The 23514-nt window shown below is 40.3% G+C and overlaps 1 protein-coding gene across 5 annotated transcripts in view; it reads right to left on the reverse strand.

Annotated features, from left to right (window-relative positions):
* Mrtf (Myocardin-related transcription factor) overlaps nt 1-23514 on the reverse strand; it is an 814655-nt gene that overhangs the window by 689441 nt on the left and 101700 nt on the right. The window lies entirely within an intron of this gene.

Consider the following 23514-nt stretch of genomic DNA (forward strand, 5'->3'; position numbering starts at 1 on the left):
TTTTCCAACCTTGTAACTAATAATGTAATTAACTTATCCCTCGGGTTTGCCTCCGCGTATTTATGTGTATAAGTACTGAAAATCTATGCTCATTACCTGAAGTGTTTTAGGTAGTGATGCAAGTTTTCTGTACCTCTGTGTTTGGTCTTACTTCTAGTTTGTGTAGATTGAAATTAGCCCTCATTTTAATCATAATGTATCGTTGGAAAATTTTCTTTCAATTAAAATTAAGTGATTAAGTTTCATTTACGTTATGCGCATGTCTACAGGCATGCTTAACAAATTATTTAATTTGCGTTTTATAAATATCTTTCTATTTTGAATTCTTAATTTGTTCCTTTCTATTATGAATTTTGATTTGTTTCCTTTTCTTTAAATAAATGTGTAATCCAAGGGCAATTATCCTCTACGTTTTCTTTCTTCGCAAAAGCTACGTTCCATTACCTCTCAGGGTTCCATGCCGCTTTGTTTTGTGGTGCAACGCTTTTGTTGAACCTTAAGTTCTCTTTTACTGTGTTTAAAATTTCATAAACTTATTTTATTTGTGTAATCAAGCCGCAACCGGTTACAACAATGCAGTAGAAATGCTCGGTACTTAACCCGACGAGGAACGCATCATTACGTATGAGTTGACGAAAAAGGTACTTATCACCAGGGCTAGGATTTTGATGACATATCTTTTAATTGGCTCACAACAGACATTGCCAAATTGTACAGAAATCCTGATCATAGTTCCCACATTGTACAAATGCTAATTTATTACGGTACATCAATTTTGTCATTTTTTGCCATTTACTTTTAGATCATTTTCTAAAATTATACATCATTACTTGGGCATTTTATGGGATTTATTATACTATTTTATACTTTTTGAGTCATTTTCTTACATGTTTGAGAAATGTGAAGAATTTATGCGTGTGGTATTGGATAATATCGCACCTTCAAGTGAGGATGACGTGGTGTTGGTGTAACCGTCCAGGCTTCTCCAGCCATACTAATTTATTGTACAGTCCTATTACGTGACATCACTCTATATCAAGATTATCCGTCATCGGCAATTATTCATTAACACATATTAATTTGACTGCAATCAACTGTAAATAAGGCTTTTGGAATCATATTATATATATTAGAACATCATTTATTATTTAAATTAAAAGATAGGAATTCATTATGTAGGTACTGTAAATATGGTCAATATGTTGAGTCTGAGTTTGTGTCATTTCATCTCATATTGTGTACACGGAAAAGTTATTCTTGAAGCGGGGAACTTATGACGAGTCATTGGGTTTAACTCATGAGTACTGTACTATACAGCGACCCGCGTGCAAGGCTAGCAAGCTAGGAGACTACATCATTGACACGCCTACTGGTTAGGGGTGAAGAATGAAGAGAGGGAAGATATGATATGAGATCAACGAATCAGATGCTTCGTTGTATAGAGACTGGGTATGGAGCTGTTACCAAGAGTGGGGAGAGCTCGCGTATATTATCTGGCGCGGAGCAATCCTCATAACACACAACTACTTTATTATTTTTGAGACAGTGAGTGGTTGCTTCGAGACACAATAATTGTTTTCGGGACAGTGAGTTGTCGCTTCAAGACACAGTACGTAGCTGCTGTGATGTTCTCGGGTCAGGGTGAGACGAAACAAGCATACGGCTTGTGATATATTCTATAATGATTCTGGACGAAGAACTACGATAGTTAAAGTCCACGGTACTTGGTACAAGTCTGTATTGTATCAGTAGAATAGCTAAGTTGGATTGACATTTCTGATAACAAGGAAAAATTCACCACCACTGAATTTTCTCCTCATACGATCAACGGTGATCAATTTTCACAAGTATAGGGCCAATGTCTAATTTAAAGACTAGGCAATTAGGGAGTGCTAGTCCAGATAGCCCAAACCTTATAGCAGAAGGAAGGAAGGATGTCCATGGAGCCAGTCTACAACGAGAAAAGGGGAACGAGTAACCACCGAATACAGATGACCTCAACGGAAACTACAAATTGGTGAGCCACAATTAGACAATGCAAGCAACAGTAAATTACAGTAACGTTAAATTCTTAATTCCCTCCAAGCTAAAAGGTACTTTTCCGACTCATCTCATTTTTTTGTTTAATAAATGAATTCGACCAGATATTGCGTTAATGTTCTTTCTCAAAGCGATACTTAATGGTTAATTATTTAAAATCCTACCCCTTTTAAGTATAAGTCTCATTGCTAGTAAATATACATTTTGCTGTACAGTTTTGTTTAAAACTGTAAAGCTGGCGCCCATACATTACATAGAGAAATGGGAAACCATGGACTGATAACTGATTCTATTTGTGTGGCAATTTGCGGGCAAGCCACAATATAGTTTATATTTATATTCATGTGTCCCCAGCTATCAACTTTCGTCTCCCGAAGTGTGAAGCTTAGGAGAGCGAACAGTTACATTGGATATTATGGCACCTTAAAGTGAGGATGACTACGGAGACTTGAGAATCTTCACAACGCTTTGTCAATCTGGGGACTAAATAAATTTTGCTCACCACATACTTCTTGGCAATGTCCACAGTCCAGGAGAGACAGTTCCAACTGGAGAAGTCTTCTTCGTGAATAGTCAGATTTTCTTCTGAGAAGGCGGAGCAAAGTTCTCCGTGAAATGTAAAGAATTTCAGCTTGGTTTTTTTTTTTTTTTTTTGACACGACAAAAGCCCAAAAGCTTATTATCATGTATAGAACATAAATACAGTAGAGGCTATACCAACTTGATTCGTAAACTGATTGTTAAATTTCATTTAAAATTTATGTCGTATTTTAAAGTTTTCGGATCACTTTTCTGGATTTTACCGTCATTTTATAGATCATTTTTTAAACATTTTTGGTCATCAAAATCCTGGCCTTGCTTATCACTATCTCGAAGCAGAAGACGAGGAAGATAATCCATCTGATGAATACGAACCAGAAGAAAAAAATGTTTTAGAAAAAGCAAAGTACATTCCTCTGGTCTATAACCATTAAAGTCGTCAATCTAGCTAAAACAACATCCAGGATGGACTCAGAAATTTCTGCAGAGAAATGGATGCCGTTATTTGAAAAATATGAGCCATACACAATGTAAAAGCCAGCAGGCAGTGAGAATCGATCTCGCAACCTTCCGGCTACAAATCCGGAGTGCTACCACCTCGGCTACCCGGCCAATTGAAAAACCAGATCGCGTAATTCCCAAAACCCGCGACAAATTTTTCAGCGCATTTTTCCTCGGAACTGACCTATGGGTTGTAATACTTTTGCAAATTTATAGTGGGGTAATGAATAATCTCTCGTTAGAAAAATTATGAAACCCAACAAAGCAAATAAAAAACAAAACAAAAATCAACACATTATTTACATCCAATGGTCACTATTTGGATACAAGCCTTGATGTTCCGACAATTCTGACGTAGTTCATACTGTCCGACAGTTCCACAATTCACTCCCAGAGGGCTCATGTGGCATCATTCCATTCAGCCAAGATAGAAACGTATGATACTGCACCAGTGTTTCGGATTCAATTCCAACCAATGAACTCATAGTTGACAATAACATCATACTAGACAGCCTGTTAACCTGGATCCGCCCAAGATTGAATTTTTTGAGAATAAAATTGTAACTTTTAGCGTTGGATACAGTGCGCGCGGTTACAATAATAAGAGTCCAAGAAGACTGTGTAGTTTGCCGTGCCATATATGGCACGCTGGGCGGATTCAGGTTAACTCAGAAATTACCGAGCGAGTTGGCCGTGCGGTTAGGGTCGCGCAGCTGTGAGCTTGCCTTCGTGAGATAGTGGGTTCGAACCCCACTGTCGGCAGCTCTGAAAATGGCTTCCCGTGGTTTCCCATTTTCACCCCTTAATAAAGGCAACGGCCACTATCTTCCCACGTCCAGCACTGACCTAAGCCAACGCCGCCATAAGACCTGTCTGTGTTCGTGCGACGTAAAGCAAATTGTAAAAATTAAAAAATACTCAAGAACTAAGCATTTCCCGGCCTACATTGCTACGACCTATTTTTCTTCCCTACATATGACGAATCTATTCCTGAAATTTTGCTCCGTACTTTTGTCTCACCGTGTATTCCTGCCTACAACCCCACTCTGCACTTTATTAGCTTAAAAAATCGGGAATATATTCACTTCTAGTCAGTAGCTCATGGCTATGAAGTAAGTGGACTCATGGCATGTTTTCACAAGTGTGGCACCTTTGTTGGCGGCTGATGTAAGCAGTACGCCTCAGTTGAGATACGAAATAGCAACGAAAGGTCAGAGCATATAAAACAAACATATAATAAAAGCACGCCCGCTCTTTTAACAGCCCACTATAACAGCAAGCGCAGTTGTTCTGGAATTCTCGGGAAAGTCATCAATACGCATCCTCGATGTCATGTGAGCCGTAAAATGTTTCTTCAGAACAGCAACATTCAATTCACACTAGAAATAAGGTCATCGAAGATCAACTAAAAATAATGGCATTCTTGGACGCTCGGTCATCGCCACATAATTCCAGAAACAATATAATTCATATCGAATGTTTTGAAAGTGGTTTGAAAACAATGGGTTTTTTGTTTTTGTTTTTTAGAATGTTTGTGCTATTTGTGGTGCTCGAGACAGCGAGTAGGGAACAGGCACATGGCAGAGGCCATCCAACTCGACACTGCCATTCCTGGCAGCAATCTTCGTCTTCATACACCGTCAAAAATGGATCCATATGCCAAAAGAAATCTACTTGGTTTGCATTACGAACATGAAAAATATTCCGAATTGACTGAATCTAAACCAAAACAATAATGGCGATGGATAAGTGTAACTGACGGCATTATATACTGTTAGATCTACATTATTCTGTAAGTAAGTATTGCATACCACAGCTTGTATTGTTCCCATAAACCTCTTGCCTTGATACAAAAATTTATGAGAATTTACACAGGAGCACTGAAATCTCCTATTCCCTGGATGCACATCACTGGTAATATCCTGCCACCACAACTCAGACGGCAGGAAGCGAAGGTACACGAATGGAAGAAGCTACACCCATCCCAACCAACCGCAAGTTTTCCTAATCCAAGAGGTCCTATATTATCTCCCATCAATCGAACTCGGCACCAGTGAGCCACCAAGCTGTTACCGTACATTAAACTAGAGGGATTCAATATGATGATGATGATGATGATATTGATGATGATAATAGAGATCTCTACAAATACGAGCCGTGAAAGCATCAATATTAACATGTTTACGATGACGTTTGTTGTTTAAGGGGGTCAAACAGCTAGGTTATCGGCCCCTAATAGTACGAGGTGCAACGAAATGAAACGAAAATTAAAACTTCGAAATGTATCCACTGACTAGAATCTAAAAAGAATTATGATGAAAAATGACCATGAATCCAAAACAATCAGTGGATCCACATTTAAGGAGCCAGCATATATTGAATTCCTTGACTTGCAACTTAAAGATTTCCTTCCCTAACAACTTTTTAATGATGTACGGCACACTGGACTTTAATCGTAAATAAACGACGTGACTTCGGCTCAGTTGTTCTTCAATTGGATAACAGCATCTTAAAGGAGCCAGCATATACTAATCTCCTTATCCAGCAACTCAAGGATTCCTATCTTTAACATATTTTTAATGCGCACTGGGCTTTTTATGAATCTCTGTCATACACTTATTTGTTAACATAATGCTGCACGTCTCTATAATTCTTTTCTCAATATCTCACATGGTATGTACATTTATGAGACCTTATGTGTCTTTACATTATTTCATTTCTTCGGTATTTATGTTTTTATTTTGCTTTAGGCTGATGATGACCTACTACTAGGTCGAAACTAGTCCCTAATCATTTACGTAATTTAAACTCTGTACATTTTGTACTGAAAAGGTGGACCTTAGCAATACATTAGTTTAACTCTACTGTATTCACAGTTTAATACGGATCTATCGTAATGAAACTTATTTCATGATCTTGTATTCCAAAGGGGTCGAAATTCCAGGTCACCGGTCGGTCATAATAGTACTAATTACTAGTAAAGCAGAACCATGGTGTTCCTCCTATAGTAGTACTAATCACGGGCAATGTAGATTCATGGTGTTCCTCGCAAAGTGGTACTAATCACAGGTAATGTACACCCATTATCACACATTACTGTAACACCCACAGGCAACACAGACCCATGGTATTCCTCACATAATGGCACTACTTTTTTTTTTCTATTTGCTTTACGTCGCACCGACACAGATATGTCTTATGGCGACTATGGGATAGGAAAGGCCTAGGAATTGGAAGGAAGCGGCCGTGGCCTTAATTAAGGTACAGCCCCGGTCTTTGTCTGGTGTGAAAATGGGAAACCACGGAAAACCATCTTCAGGGCTGCCGACAGTGGGGCTCAAACCCACTATCTCCCGATTACTGGATACTGGCCGCACTTAAGCGACTGCAGCTATCGAGCTCGGTCATAATGGTACTACTCATAGGTAACGCAGACCCATTCTGAACACAGTGAAACCAACCCATTCGAGCGCAGCGCTCGGCACTTATTCCCGCTAGCCCCCGCTCCCCGACCTCGGTGGGATGCACACGATCCCCCTCTACAATCACATTCCTTTCCATGTCATTTCCCACATAGCTGATTATCTTATCAAATTTTCGACCCCTTTGGAATACAAGTTCATGAAATAAGTTTCATTATGATAGATCCGTACTGAACTGTGATTACAATAGATTTAAACTAATGTATTACTAAGGTCCTCCTTTTCATTACAACATGTACAGAGTACATTACCAGATCCAATACCCAGACGTGTGGTGGTCCTCACATAATGGCACATATCCTAGGTAACATACGAGTAGACCCACGGTGTTCCTCATATGGTGGTACTAATCGCAAGTAACGTCGACCCGTGGTGTTCCTCATGTTAAGGTACTAATCACAAGCAGTCTCATGGTTCTAATTCCATCATCCCTTGGTCACCCCTTTTAGTCGCCTCTTACGACAGGCAGGGGATACCGTGGGTGTATTCTTCATCTGCATCCCCCTGCAGGAGGGGGGGATTCAATCTAAAGAGGAAGGTGCGAACTAGATTGAACCTACTAGAGGACAGGCAGGAGGCCACACCAGATGCAACGCTCCTGTTCATAAATAATGGGGAATTCGCAATTCTCCAGCTGGTGACTGTAGAGCTCAGGAACAGACTTGGAGCACCTTGTGAAGGACTGGCCTCTGACGAAGTATAATGGATCGTTCCACGACCGCGGGGACGTGACACCCTCAGGTGTCACCTAGCTGCAGTCGCTAGATATCAATTGGTGGTGAAGAATTTTTTGCAACTTTTGTTACGTGGTACAACCGATATTCTACACTTTGCTTTGAGTACCAGATTTGAAATATCCACTTTTAGAATAATTAATCATTTGTAAATTAATGGCTTTTAACTTCCAAGGACTTGAAATGTGAGAAACAAGAGCAAAAAAACTTTATAAAATCTATTGCTGCCAACAAGCTTCTACATACTCGTTTTGCTAAATAATTCTGATCATATTTCTATGAATGCCTATACCACTTCTTTGTATAATTATTAGCCGTTGTGCTGCTGAACGTTAAATAAATTAATAAATAAATAAATACATACATAAATAAACAGAATATCGAGATACGACATAAATCCCTAGCAATTTCCTGGTTGTGTTCGCTTTGAAATGAAAGACTTAATTAGACGCATGAATGGTTGGTAACAACAGTGAACAGTCCAACAATAACTTTTCCTAACAACAACAATAATAATAATAATAATAATAATAATTGTACCGGGCGGTACACCTCCACGCCGCTAATTTAAAATGTGCGCCAGTTGAAACTCCTCTGCTGGAGGAAGTCTGAACTTTATCGACGGTATTAATTTTCAAGTTTCTCAGAAGATGTCACTACTTGGAAAGTTTGGAGTTTTTGAACTGTGCCACTTTTGATGTATTTTTGTTTTACCGGTAGTAAGAAGTGTGAACTTTCTCTTCTAGAGGACACTACTGAAAAACTGCAATGGTGCACCCTAGTGCGATGTGAAAGAACTGTTTTTTGGAGAAATTTTTATTTCAAAAGTTTGTTTCTTGTTAATTTTTTTTCTGTTATTGTTTAAGTTGGCTGTATACCCCTCTCTTTCCCCTTGTTTTGTATTTAGCCAATCCCGAATTTCTTTAATTAATTTCTGACCAATCTGATGTATCTTCCCCCAACTTGAATATGCTGCTTATCCCTAACCAATAAAATCCTTGGGGGAGGGTGTGCTCATTTCAAAAACGCCTCGAACTTTCCGCGAGAGTATTTAAACTGCTGATTTTCGGGTCTCGGTGCCACTTCAGTACCATCGTTCAGTGTGTAAAGTACATAGCAGGGGGCGGGAAGCGCCTCTTTCTTCGGCAGCAGTTCTACACCAAGGTAATGGCCTTTTAATAACTTCTTTTCTTGCTAGCTCAGCAGTTTAACTCTCGGGGCGGGTCCGAAGCGTTTCTATCATGTAACCTTTTCCTAAAATGTAACTACTCTTAGCATCTATTATCTTTTAAAGCTACATATTGGGATAGAGAGTGCTTAACCCTCTCGAGCTCCCACTCATTTTGTTTTGAGGTGAACTTATTTCTCACTACCGATTCTTCCTTAATTGTAAAGTAAATTGTTCTTTTCTAAAGTCACCTCAGTAGTATGGGATTAGCCCTTGCATTAGTGGCCTAGAGCCAGATTAGTTTTTAAAACAAATGCGTTAGGAGTGCAGGTCGCCTCCTCTCAAGTGGTTATTTTTGAGGTCATGTAATTAACCTTTTTTCTTACTTAATAGACCTCAGTAGGTTGGGTATTTTACCCCTGTATCTATGTCCTTAGAGGACAACTTGAAGGTGGAGTTTGGTATGGCCTTTAATAGGCTTAATGTTGAGAGCGAGTGGCTCTTTCTTGAAAATTGAGTGTTGTATGCCTCGAGGAGGCTTTTCTGTGTAATTTGGAGCAAGTGCTCCTGAGCATGAATGGGGTTTTCTGCCCCTCTGTTAAAGCTTATTTTGAAGTAAGGTTGGGCTGATTGCCCAAGAATTGTGAAGTCGGGGCGCGAAGCCCAAATCCGGTAAATATTGTAACTACATTTTGTTGCCTTGCTACTCTGTACCTGCCATGCTTGTTATTTCTTTATTTTGAAAAGAAAATATAACCTTGTTAATTTTACATGAACTCTAATTTCGTAGCTTGAGACCCGTTCACACCCGCACCTTCTTTCACCTCTAACTACCGCAAAAACACGGTAACAATAATAATAATAATAATAATAATAATAATAATAATAATAATAATAATAATAATAATAATAATAATAATAATAATAATAATAATAATATGAATAGAGCCTTTCCCCAGGATTAGGCAGCACTTTAAACATCTACCTAGTGTGACATCTTGTGAAGATACGCTGAACTCTATATTAATATGAAGTTCTGAAACCTACCTATAGATAGTACTTTCCAGTTTGAGGGTGCCACCTAGGAACCTATGTCGGAACTTTCATTTACGTTCATTTCGTAGGAAATTTAATAGTTAGGGGTTGACAACCTATTTGCTTTGGTCAGTTCTTAGGGTTGCTCCTACTGAACTTTATTCAGCCAATCACAGCCCAGTCTGCCACTATAAAAGGAAGGGCCAGTTGCCTGCTAAGAATGATCTTAACTGTGTGAACAACGGACGAGGTTTTCACCATCTTAAGGCAGTTGGCGTGCTGGGGCAACAAGTAAGATAGGCTTCATCCCAGACAATGTGACGCTACAAAACTTCAAGTAGCAAACAGAGATACGTTCCTCCAACATTCTAGAATGTATCGTTTAGGGTCATGTCGTACCGACCTCAGTTTTATTGTAGGAATTTTAGTCACAATTTATTTCTGAATCATGTAGTCTTTTTTAAGTTCTTCATACAGCGAAGGTAAACCGCCCTAAAATGTAATGTCTTAAAAGGAAGCACGAGTGTGGACCCTCGTTTGTCTTTTCTCAATTAATTTACTAGGATTTTCAAAATGTAATTGCAGGTTTCACTTTTTGGTCGTTAATTTTCCTTCCTTCTAAGTCACAAGGTAGTATGGAATTATAATCTGTTTCATTGGACCTCGTGCTCCATTATGTTATTTTCTTATGCTATGCTATACTATGGTATGCTATCGCTCGGCTGTATTCGGCATTCCATTTCTCTTTTATGTGTTGGCGTAAGAATTTCACTTATTCTTTGCCTATTTTACCTATTTGCCTATTCCTTACCTCCTGATTAGCTGAGGATTCTTCCCGTTCTTGTGTGCATTTTCGCTGGCTTCCCTTGAAAATAAAAGGGCAACGAGTGTTCAGTGGGGTTTATTACGTAATGTAAATGCTCGTAGGCCTTGGAAGTTGAGAGTTCGATTCTCCCTTGTTATTAAAGAAGCTCCGAAAGCTGTTTTGTTATAAAGTTATTTAAGATTATCAATCCTGATCCTGACAGCCTCCCTGTGGTCTGAAACCACACTGGATTTCATCCAACCTACTCTCAACCACAGATCACACCCTCCTCTTCAAAATGCCAGTGAACATCTTACCTGATATACTCAGTAGTGAAGTAACTCGATAGTTGTTGCAATCTCTCCTGTTTCCTTACCTATAGATAGGTGCAATTACTGCCTTTGTCCAGTCTAAAGGCTATGCTAATCCTATTGCTCTATGAAGCCATTTTAACCCCGCCTTACCACTATACAGTATTTCATTTATTCCTATTGCTTTATGACAATGTAATTTATTTACCCTCCTTTCAAATTCCTCAAGCGTAATTTCACTGCCATCATTGTTCTCCTCCGCATGAACTCGGTTGTTTGAGATTTCAACAGAAAGATTTATTTCTGTGGTGAGAAGATTTTCAAGATATTCCTTCCATCTGTACAGTGATTCCCTGGGATCTACTATGGGTTCACCTGGTTTACGCACAACTCTATTCATTTCCTTTTCCATCCCTTCATGAGATTCTTCATTACTGTCCGAAATCTTCCCACGATTTCTTCTTGGACTCTACAATAATTTGTTTTCATCTGTTCTTTCAACCATGTACGATTCCCTATCTGCGTCCGGCTCCATTGCTAAATGGTTAGCGTGCTGGCCTTTAGTCACAGGGGTCCCGGGTTCGATCCCGGCAGGATCGGGAATTTTAACCATCATTGGTTAATTTCGCTGGCACGGGGGCTGGGTGTATGTGTTGTTTTCATCATCATTTCCATCCTCATCACGACGCACAGGTCGCCTACGAGTGTCAACTCGAAAGACCTGCACCTGGCGAGTCGAACTTGTCCTCGGACACTCCTGGCACTAAAAGGCATCCGCCATTTCATTTTCCCTAGCTGCATCAATTTTGTTTGAAGCCATTGTTGATACGCCTTCCTTTTACGTTTACTAATTGCCCTGACTGAGTCATTCAACCAAGATACTCGTTTTTCCCCATCTTTACATACAGTTGTTCCAAGAAATTCATCCCTTGCTGTCCCTACTACAGCATCCCTGTACATCACCCATTCTCTTTCTACATTATGAATCTACTGACTGTGTATTCTTTGAATCTTGTCGCTAATCATTTCAATGCCTTCTGCCTTATTTTCCTCGTCTGACAAAATGTATGTCCAGGGCTTAAATGTGACTACGCTGCCTGAACTGTTAGTTCTATTAAAAATGGAGCTCACCGAGTATGCATTTAAAATTCAATTTTATAAAAAGAAATTCAAATGCAATTTCTTCTTAATTCTGGTAGCGTTTCAGAAAAAATGCTTTTCTGTATTTTGGCGCATACCTTATTCGATTTAAAAAAAAAGGTAACCGGTAAATTGTTAGTCCAATCAAAACAGGCGCATACAAGCAGAATTTAAAATAAACTTTCCTATAAATATATTCCAGTACATTACCTTCGTACAGTAACCCCAACAGTTTGTTAGAAAATTGCACTTGTAGCTTGTTAAAGGAACATTCCGAGCATACGACCCAGGGCGGTCGCATGTCGAGTGCTATTCAGCTGGATGGTTTACGGTGAAAATAGTCATTTGTGTCCGCTAGCGGAGCAAATCCAACTATCGCTATATTTTCTAACTTGAAGAGAAAATGTTAATCTGTTAAGGCGGAAGGCAGGGGGCAATGAAAGAAAATGTGGATCAATCCAAAGAAAATATATGTTTGGGATGTCTAATCTGATAGAAGAACGGGTTCTGGAACAAGTAGTGTTTCCTGGACACGGCCTTGGACATGTTAACTGACGTAGAGCCCGAGAAGAGTGATGCAATTTCATAGCGAGGGTGACTAGGGCAAGTTGTAATTGGATTGTTCAATTATTGTTACCAATAGTGTTAAAATATTATAATTCTGACTTCAATGCAGGTGGGCCGCGGAAACTGCTAGCTCAAGATAAATTTGTGATAATTTGTAAATTTGTTCTGGGTGCCATTGAAAGTCACCATTATTTTGAATACAACAATACATTGTATGGACCTCTCTTCCCGATATACCATTCTTTTGAAACTACTCGTACATCAGCCAGACGATACAGTTCGATGTTGGGGACAAGTCCCTCTATTTTTAAGAGTGACCGATACCACGTGGCGCTATAATACGTGCTTGACGCGGAAACACAGCGCTCATGACTCACAGGACACATTATTTCTGGACCCAACTGGTGGTCAAGGTCGCCATAACTCACTGAGCACACACCTTCACACACACACACACTGTACATTAATTATCACACGCCCGAGCTTGAAGACCAAAATGAACATTTATGAATGAATTCTTCACGGATGGCCAAAATATAATAATAATAATAATAATAATAATAATAATAATAATAATAATCTACATTAGAAAATCCAGGCAAGATGTATACTCTAAAATAGAGAAGATCATGGACACAATGCGTAAAGGCAGAGTTCGCCTCTACGGTCATAGCCTATATGACGGATAATCGACTTTCGATGGACGACACGTATCTTCAGTATATTTGACTCAAAACCAAAAACGGCAATGCCATGGTACGTTAATGTAAAGAAAGATCTTAAAGAACTGGACCTACAAGCAGAAGATGCACAAGACCGAAAACTTTTCAGAGCAGCCATCAAGACTTTTGCGACTTTCCGGGACGAAAAACGGGCAACTGGTGCTAAATGGTGTGAGCTAATGAAGACGATGTAGATCGAGCGAAAAATGAACAAATGCCAGAATGTAAAGTGAGGCTTATCGTGGTCCCTAGTAGGCCGATTAGCGAAGTTGAATAAATGAATGAATGAATGAATGAATGAATGAATGAATGAATGAATGAATAATAATAATAATAATAATAATAATAATAATAATAATAATAATAATAATAATAATAATAATGGTTTTACATCCTACTAACTGTACGGCAGGATTTCTATCACGTGTCTGAAAATATATCGCCACGAGGCTGACGTATTTGAGCACCTTCAAATCCCACCGAAGTGAGCCAGGATCGAATCAGCCAACTTGAACTCAGAAGACCAGCGCTCTGCCGTCTGAGTTACTCAACCCGACTGGAAGAAGCAGAAAAAGAAGAAAAGGAAGAAGAGCATGTTCTCAGGTATCTTGCTTGGAGACCTTCTTTACTGGTACCATATAGGCAGCCTGGCTACAAATTTCGACATTCCAATTGTGTTGCCATCTATCAGCGAAAGCGGAATTCTAATGGCCAAGTTGATTCAATTTTGTCGGGTGACATTTGAGTGCTTCACCAGGGACTTTTAACATTCCAACAAGAATGTCAGAGAGAGTCAAGATTTTTGACCATCGTTAAAAAATTAGATACTTCATCCGGGATCGAACCCGAGAAGTTGGAATCGTGACACGAATACACTACCACTAATTCACCGAGGAAGCTTCCCCCTCGCTTCTTGACCCAGATAACAAAATTTTCTACATTCGATGGTTACTATTAGCTCTTGTTCTGTGCGACCTTCATGTATTCATCATTTGTTAGTAGGTCTATCCAAGGATATTCTTACGACTTTCCTGTACCGCCACGGTAGCGAAGGCCGCTAGTCCGTTCAAGGGGAAAACTTCCCGAGTTCGGCGCTCTACACTATTTAATAACGTCGACCAGATGTAAATGCAAGCTCAAATGCCAGCAGAACGCATTCAGGGCAGATGACGGAAGAACAGCAGGTTCAGCGCGTACAAAGCATAGCAGTACAACAGGTATGGTTTATGTCAGCGACCACATCCTCCGGCTCCCTGACTAACTGGTTAGCGTGCTGGCCTTTGGTCTAGAGGATCCCGGGTTCCATTCCCGGCCGGGATTTTAACCTTCATTGGTTAATTCCAATGGCTCGGGGGCTGGGTATTTGTGCTATCCCGAACATCCCTGCAACTCACACGCCACACATAACACTATCCTCCACCACAATAACACGCAGTTACCTTCACATGGCAGATGCCGCCCACACTCATCGGAGAGTCTGCCTTACAAGGGCTGCACTCGGCTAGAAATAGCCACACAAAATTATTAGCGACCACATCGCCATGTCAAAATGTAAAACGTAAAATGTAAAATGTAAAAAGACCCACAGAAGGTAGATGACTTCTGGGAATTACTAGAAGAAACTACAGCCAAAGTTCCAAAACATCATGTCAAAATTCTGCTGGGGGACTTCAATGCACAAATTGGCAAAGAGAAGAAATTTAGGACCACTGTAGGACTTTACCCTGCTCACAAAAGAACCAATAAAAATGGAGAACGTTTAATTGGCTTCTGCGAGAATTCCGATCTGAAATTGATGTCAACCCATTTCCTGGCACTTCCACAAAAGAAAATGACATGGAGATCCCCGAACATGCATTTAGGAGAATTTCAACTAGACCATGTGGCTATTTCCAAGAAAAACCAAAAAGAAATTATGAACGTTAAAGTCAAAAAGGGAATTATTGACTCCGACCACCACCTATCTCTTGTTAAAGTAAAGTTTCAACCCAACAGGAAGAAAACCAAAACAATCAGAAACCCGAGAATCGACCCTGAATTTCTGAGACAGAACTCAGACAATTTCCTTGCGAATATCTGCAACGATGCTCCTTCAAACTGGCTAGAACTCAAGGACACACTCTTGAAAGCTTCACAAAACATCAGCAATCCCCCAAGGAAACGCAAACACAGGTGGTGGAATGACACCTGTGACAAGGCCATAGAAGTCAGAATTAGGTCCTGGCTAAACTGGAGTTCCCATAAAACTGATCAAAATCGTGATGAATTCTTCAAAACACAGAAACAAACCTCAAAAATCATCAGATCTGAAAAACGAAAATATGATCAAAACAGACTGGTAGAAATAGAAGAAGATTTCAAGAAAAACAATACACGGAACTTCTACAGAACATTCAGAGAAGAATTATCCAATTACCAGGCACCTAGTCTCTGTTTCAAACGTACAGATGGGACTTTAGAAACAAGTAATAAGGGAAATTGTGAACTCCTAGCAAACCATTTCATGGACCTTTTAAACTGTGAATCTCCAAAGGAACAATTCACCTATGAAAAACCAACACCTAATCCAGATTCAGAACCCCCCACATTACAAGAAGTCAAACAAATAATCAGAGATTTAAAAGACAACAAAGCACCAGGAGAAGATGGAATAATCGCTGAAATGTTGAAAATTGGTGGTGACAAACTGGCCCAGAGTATTCAAAAAATCTTACAGGACATTTGGTTTTCTGAAGAAATTCCGGAGGATTGGAAATGTGCATTGATTCACCCACTTCACAAGAAAGGAGACAAATCAGATATTAATAACTACAGAGGAATTTCTCTCCTCTCACTCGTATATAAAATCTTCTCTAAAGCTCTACTTAATAGATTAGAGAAACAAACAGACCACCTGATCGGAGATTATCAGGCTGGATTCCGAAAAGGGAGATCCTGCGCAGAACAAATCCTAAACCTAAAAACCATACTACAGATTCGCAAAACCAAACAAACAGTAATCACCTTTGTTGACTTCAAAAAAGCGTATGATTCCATAGATCGGCAGACCCTGTTCAACATACTAGAGGAATTTCAAGTCGACAGGAAAACGAGGGAATTGATTAAACAAACTGTGACCAACACAACATCAAAAGTTAAGTTCTTGGGAGAAATTTCTGAACCGTTCGAAATCAGAACTGGCGTCCGACAGGGAGATGGACTATCCCCACTACTATTCAATTTAGTTTTGGAAAAAGTGATTCGTGAATGGAGAAAAGAAACTAAAGGTATAAACATTGGCAGACTTCTTAAAGACAAAATTCACCTTGACTGCTTAGCTTTCGCAGAAGACCTTGCGATCCTTTCGAACAACAGACAAGAAGCAATCCAATCCATAGAAAAATTGAATGAAATAGCCGCGAAAACCGGACTTCAAATTTCATTTGAAAAGACGCAGTTTATGGAAGGAACTAAATCAAGATTCGACAATCAACCATTAATCACCAATTGTGGAATAATTTCCCAAGTAGACAAATTCAAGTATCTAGGTGAAATTATTCAGCCAGCAGGGTTAAATCAGGAAGCTAACAAAGAAAGAACTGCTAAACTGCAAAGGGCTTACAAAATCACATGGAACAGATACAACAAAAGATGTATATCAAAAAATGCAAAATTACGACACTACAATACAGTCATCAAACCAGAGGCACTTTATGCATCTGAAACACTGATCATTGGCGGCAGGTCACAAATGAAAAGCATTGAGAAACAAGAGAGGAAAATTCTCAGAAAAATCCTAGGACCAAAGTTCGAAAATGGAATTTGGATGAAAAAGAAACCACACGAAATTTTTCAATTCACAGAAAAAATCACAGATACCATCAGAAAGAGACGACTAAAATTCTACGGACACCTACACAGAATGGATAACAACAGGCTGACAAAGAAAATTCTAAATCTAGCTCTAACCCTGAAAATCCGCAACAATTGGTTAGCAGAAATACATGAAGATCTACAAGAAATGGGTATCGAGGACGAAACCATTCAAGATAGAATGAAATTTAGAAGCTTAGTAAACAAACATAAATTTGCAGAGAAACCAACAAGAAAAAATACAGGCTGGACAGAAACACGCAGAAAGGAACACAGTGAAAAAATGAATAGATATTGGGAAGAAAAGAAGAAGAAACATTGTGCAAAATAAGTTCAAACGCGCTCCACAGCTGGGCACAACGAATCAAAAATAATAATAATAATAATAATAATAATAATAATAATAATAATAATAATAATAATAATAATAATAATAATAATAATAATAATAATTGTACCGGGCGGTACACCTCTACTCTGTTTATTTAAAAGTTGCGCCAGTTGAAACTCCTCTTCTGGAGGAAGTCTGAACTTTATCTACACTATTAATCTACTAATTTCTCAGAAGATGTCACTACCTGGAAATTTTTGAGTTTGTGAACTGTGTCATTTTTGATGTGTTTTTGTTTCGCTTGAAGTAAGAAGTGTGAACTTTCTCTTCTAGAGGACACTACTGAAGATCAACAATAGTGCGACCTAGTGCGGAGTCAAAGAACTATTTTGTTGGAGAAATTTTTATTTCAAGAGTTTGTTCTTGGTTAAATTTCTTTCTGTCATTGTTTAAGTTGGCTGTATACCCCTCTTTTTCCCCTTATTTTGGATCTAGCCAATCCCGAATTTCTTTAATTAATTTTCCACCAATAATGTGTTTCTTCTTCCTCTATGTAGGGGTTTCTTTTCCCTAGCCAATAAAATTTTTGTGGGAGGGTGTTTTCTTTCCCCTAACGCCTAGAATCTTCCGTGAGAGGATATAAACTGCTGATTTTGGGGTCTCCGGGCCACTTCTGTTCCATCTTTCAGTGTATTAAGTACATAGCAGGAGGCGGGGAGCGCCTCTTTCCTCGGCGGCGGTCAGCAATAAGGTAATGGCCGATTAATAAATTCTTTCTTTTCTTGCTCAGCAGTTTAACTTTCGGGGCGGGTTCTAAGCGTTCAACCATGTAACCTTTTCCTAAAATGTAAAAACAACTGGTATCTACTCTATTTTAAAACGACATATCGGGATAGAGAGTGCTTAACCCTCTCGAGCTCCCACTCACATCGTCTTAAGGTGAACTTATTTTCTCAACCAATTCTTCCGTAATGTAATGTAAATTGCTATTAAGTCACCTCTGTAGTATGGGATTAGCCCTTGTAATAACGGCCTAGTGCCAAAGTAGGTTTTAAAAAATCAAAGTGTATCAGGAGTGCGGTTAGCCTCCTCTCAAATTGTTATTTTAGAGGTCATGTAATCAACCTCCTTTTCATGTAATAGACCTCAGTAGGTTGGGTATTTTACCCCTGTGAATACGTCCTTAGAGGACAGCTTGAAGGTAGAGTTTGGTGTGGCCTTTGAGAGGCTTAAATTTTGAGAGCGGATCGCTCTTTTGAAATAGAGTGTCATATGCCTCGTGGAGGCTTTTCTGTGTAATTCGGAGCCAGGGGCTCCTAGGGATGAATGGGGTTTTCTGCCCCTCTGTTAAAACTTGTGTTTGTGGTAAAACTGAGCTGATCGCTGAAGTCAGGGCGTGAAGCCCAAAACCTGTAAATATTGTAACTCCCCTTGTTTTGCTACATTGTACCGGCCATGTCTGTTATTGCTTTGTTTTTGAAAAGAAAATATAGCCTTGTTAAATTTTAAATTAATTTTACATGCACTATAATTTCGTAGCTTGAAACCCATTCACACCCGCACCTTCTTTTACGCATAACTACCGCTAAAACACGGTAACAAGTGGTAGCAGAGCGTGGTTGAATGGGTCTCAATTTAGCCCCTTTCGACGGCTAAACATTGCTTTGATTCGAACTCTAACAATTTTCTCAGTTGCTGGAATTTTTTGAGTTTTTCAAAATTGTTCTGTCATCATGCCCGGCCCTCGCGATGTTCTCCTCCTTAACTATTTGCGCAAAGAGGAGTTGATATACGAGTTAACTATCAGAAATGTGCAATCTGGAGGCACGGTTGCAATCGACACCAACAAGCTTAGAGAGTCCCTTGATTTGCCCATTTCCATCCCCAATTTGGGAGAGAAAGAAATTGATGATTCTCTTTCCACGATCGTCGAGAATATTACTGGGCTAGCATCTGTAGTCAGCTTTTTTGATGAAAACGATCCGTCTCCTAATCAAATTAAGCGTGTGCAAGGCAGGCTGTATCACTTTGCAAATAGAGTTAATGATCTGTTGTCTCTAAAGGTGAATGACGTTCAGAGGAAGGACGCTAATACGCTCCTTGAAACTATTTCTGAATTGTCTAATAAGGTTACTCAATTGCTAACCGGCGAAGTTCCTCCCAAAACTGATCAACCCGCCACAGTGAACGTAGGTAGTGATGAAGAGCCTCCTCAGGGAGAAGTCAATAGGATAACCGTTGCTGCTCAAACTATCTCTGCCCCATCGAACAACGAATCTGAACGCCGTGCGTCATTGGGTAACATCCGCTCTGAATTAACTTCTTTGCCATTGAAACCTTTAACGACTATGTCACCGGGGTTCAGTAGCTTGCCTCATCCATTGGCAATGTTGCTTAGAGGTATCTCTAAGTTTTCCGTCAACACCACCAGTGATGTAATTTCATTTTTAAGATTTCTAGTGGAATTTCAGGATCATGCTCTTGTTTTTTCTCTTTCGCCATGTCAAATTTTGCAAATTATCTATCCGTATGCTATTGGTATTCTCTCTGATAAAATCGTAAGAGCCATTGCCGAGCAATCATCTATTGAGGATTTCCATGCCCATTTGCTAGCTAACTTCATCCCGGCTAGGGCCAGGTCCTCCCTGATTCAGAAGTACTATTACCGTGTACAGCGCTTGGATGAAAACTTGGCTGATTTCATACAAGATATCAAATTCTACACTAGGGTGTTTGCTCTGCACTTTCCTGAAGATCAGATTGTGCAGGCTATTGTAGAAGGTATTTCACCATCCTACAGGTCATACTTGTGTTTTGCGGCGTGCCCGCAAACTTTCTCTGAACTTGAAGCGTTGGCCGTCTCAGCGGAAGGAGTTAAATACGCCGATTCTTTGCGTGTAGCGAAAGAACCCCCGCCTTCCTTTAGTAACACTCGGCCTCCACCTCGCCGACCAGTCAATCTCCGTAAATGTTATGCTTGCGGGTCGCCTGACCATCTGCGCAACAAGTGTCCACTGATCAAGCCAAGTGGGACTAGGAATGGAGCTGGTTCATCACAAGGCTGCTTTAAATGTGGGGCTTTCTCACATATCGCCAAGAATTGCCCAAACTCAAATAGCACCCCCTCCTGCTCTGGTGCAAATTCCACCCATGCCAATAATAAAAAGTGACTAGCGGCTTCGGCTGAGTCGACTAATTCTGCTTTCCAAGGCTCAGCCCCGGGCAAAAGGGTCGAGAATTCAGGGAATGAGCAATCTTCAAATTATTTTTTTGAATGCCCCAGAGAGTGTCTTAGGATTGCGGCGGATACCCCCGCACCTGTTCCTTTTCTTAGGATTGAGTTGAATAACGAGCCTATAACAGCTCTCTTAGATTCAGGCAGCGTTTGTTCCATTATTTCGGCTGATTGGTATTCTAAATTGAAATCTGTTTGTAAACTCCCTGACTATGACTCATCTCCTGTTAAATATGTTTCGGCTAATTCATCTCCATTAGAAATTCTAGGTTCCTTACATGTCAAAATTCGTGTTTTTAAATTTACATGGAAAATCAAATTGTTTGTGGCCAAGCATTTGTCTTGCCCCATCATACTGGGAGCGGACTTCATGTCTCACACTGGTCTGGTGCTCGATCTTCAGAGTAAGTCGTGCACATTCAAATTTGCCTCTAATTGTAAAATCCCTCTATTAAAGTGTAATTCTGCATCATGTTCATCTATTTCGCCTACCCAGGATGAGATGTTGTTAGACCTTAGACATCTACCTGAGGAGCAGGCTGATAGTATTCGCAAATTGTGTCAGTCGTTTCCCGAGGTGTTCTCTGATACTCTTGGTGTTACTGACCTTATTGAATACAAAATTGAGGTCACGGATTCGATTCCTGTTCGCTTTCCACCGTATAGGCTATCTCCACCTAAAATGAAGGCTCTGAAAGAAATCATCGATCAGATGTTGAAGGATGGTATTATTAGGCCCTCTAAGTCAGCGTATTCTTCGCCTATTTTTCTAGTCCCGAAACCCCAAGGAGGCTTCAGGCCTGTCATTGATTACAGGGCTCTCAATCGGAAGGTGGTGTTACAATCTGTGCCCCTTCCCGACCTTCATTCTTGTTTTTCATGGTTTCGTAAGGCCAAGTTCTTCACGATCTTGGATTTGAATCAGGCCTATAATCAAATTCCCCTAGCCGAAGAGTCTAAACATCTTACAGCGTTTGCCACGGACTGGAATTTATATGAATACAACCGCGTGCCTTTCGGGCTCCCTACGGGAGCAGCTGTGCTCACTAGGCTACTAGATAGGGTCTTTTCCGACATCAAATTTGAGTACTTATATCACTACTTAGATGATGTCGTCGTATTTTCAGAGACCTTTGAAGAACATCTAGATCATCTGCGAGAAGTTCTCGATCGCCTTCGTAAAGCTGGGTTAACTGTTAAGTTGTCCAAGGTTGCCTTTGCTAAGCCCTCTATGTCATTCCTAGGGCATATTGTATCACCCGATGGAGTAGCAGTCGATCATTCTAGAACACAGGCCATCCGTGATTTTAAACCTCCCAAGGACATCAAAGGTATCGCCAGGTTCATTGGTATGGTGAATTTCTTCAGGAAGTTCATTCCTAACTTTGCTAATAGAGCGGCGCCCTTAAACCTTGTTCGTAGGAAAGGCATCAAATTCGAGTGGGGACCTTCTCAACAAGCCGCTTTTGAAGATCTAAAATTAGCTCTCTGTAATGCCCCTGTACTTGCTATGCCTGATTTCTCGAAGAAATTCATCGTCCAAACCGACGCATCGTTGTCAGCAGTAGCTGCAGTTCTTCTTCAAGAGACTGAACTAGGGAGGCGACCCATCGCCTATGCGTCTAGGACATTGTCAGCTCAAGAAGCAAAGTACTCCATATATGAGCTTGAAGGTTTGGCAGTCTTATTCGCCTTAGAAAAGTTCCGTCTCTATCTGGAACACGTCAAATTCGATCTGGAGACAGATAATCAAGCCTTAAGCTGGGTCTTAGGTAGGCCGCGTCGTACAGGTCGTATAGCCCGTTGGGCCATCCGTATTTCTGCCTTCCAATTCGATGTACGGCATATCAGAGGTACTGAAAATGTTGTTGCCGATGGACTCAGCCGTATGTTTCATAACGACGTAGAGACCCACGAACCGGTCGACAGTTCATCACCTTCCGAGTCCATACTATCTGGTGTTAATGCCATCTTAACAGATGCTCCCATGCTTTTTAGGGATATTGAGAAATACCAACGTGAAGATCCGACGCTGGCTCCGATAATGGAAACCCTTTCTTCTGGGGAACATGCTGTCCCTTATGTTCTGAGGAATGGTGTTCTATGTTGCCCTTCGAGGCATGATAAGTTGATGAAAGTTGTTGTTCCAGCGGTTCTTGTACCTATGATCTTCAAATACTATCATGAGACCCCATTGGGGGGGCACCTGGGTATCTTTAAAACTCGTGAAAAGATTCGTGAAATGTTCATCTGGAAAGGTATGGACGGTGAAATCCGTGAACTTGTAAAAGCTTGTAAATCTTGTTTGCTTAGTAAACCCACCATGTCCACCAAGGTAGGCCTGTTGTCTTCGCATCAAGCGTCGCGCCCCATGGAACGCCTGTATATCGATTATGTAGGACCCTTCCCCCAGTCAAAGGGTAATGCTAACAAGTTCATCTTTGTGTGCGTAGATGGCTTTACTAGATTTTCTTGGTTATTTCCGACTAAGCTGGCTACCGCTCAGTCCACCATTACTTGCCTAAATTCTATTTTCGCTTCTTTTGGTCCGTGCCAATACATTGTATCTGATAATGCTAAGGCTTTTACATCTAATTTATTTCGTAAATTCTGTTTTGACTTATCAATCTCTCATGTAACTACTTCTGCTTATTACCCTCAACCATCTCTGGCTGAACGGGTTAACCGTAATCTCAGGTCCGCACTTATTGCCTATCATCATGAAGATCATTCTAGGTGGGACACGTCCCTGCATTGGTTAGCTTTTGCTTTGAATTCGGCGGTCCATGAATCACACAAATTTACTCCAGCTTCTTTAATGTTCAAGTTTGTTCCCAACTCGCCGCTCTCTAACCTCTGGTCTCTGAATGACATTCTGCCCGAGACAATAGATCCGGACAACATTAAAGATCTTTGGAAGAAGGCTAAAGCTAATCTTAAAGTGTCTCATGAAAAGGTTAGGGAAAGGTATGATCGTGGACGGAGACCCACCCCTTTGAAGGTAGGTGACCAGGTTATGGTCAAAAATTTTGTTCCCGCGGGCAAGCTTGC

This window comes from Anabrus simplex, chromosome 5, assembly GCF_040414725.1.
Source record: "Anabrus simplex isolate iqAnaSimp1 chromosome 5, ASM4041472v1, whole genome shotgun sequence".
NCBI classification, from domain to species: domain Eukaryota; kingdom Metazoa; phylum Arthropoda; class Insecta; order Orthoptera; family Tettigoniidae; genus Anabrus; species Anabrus simplex.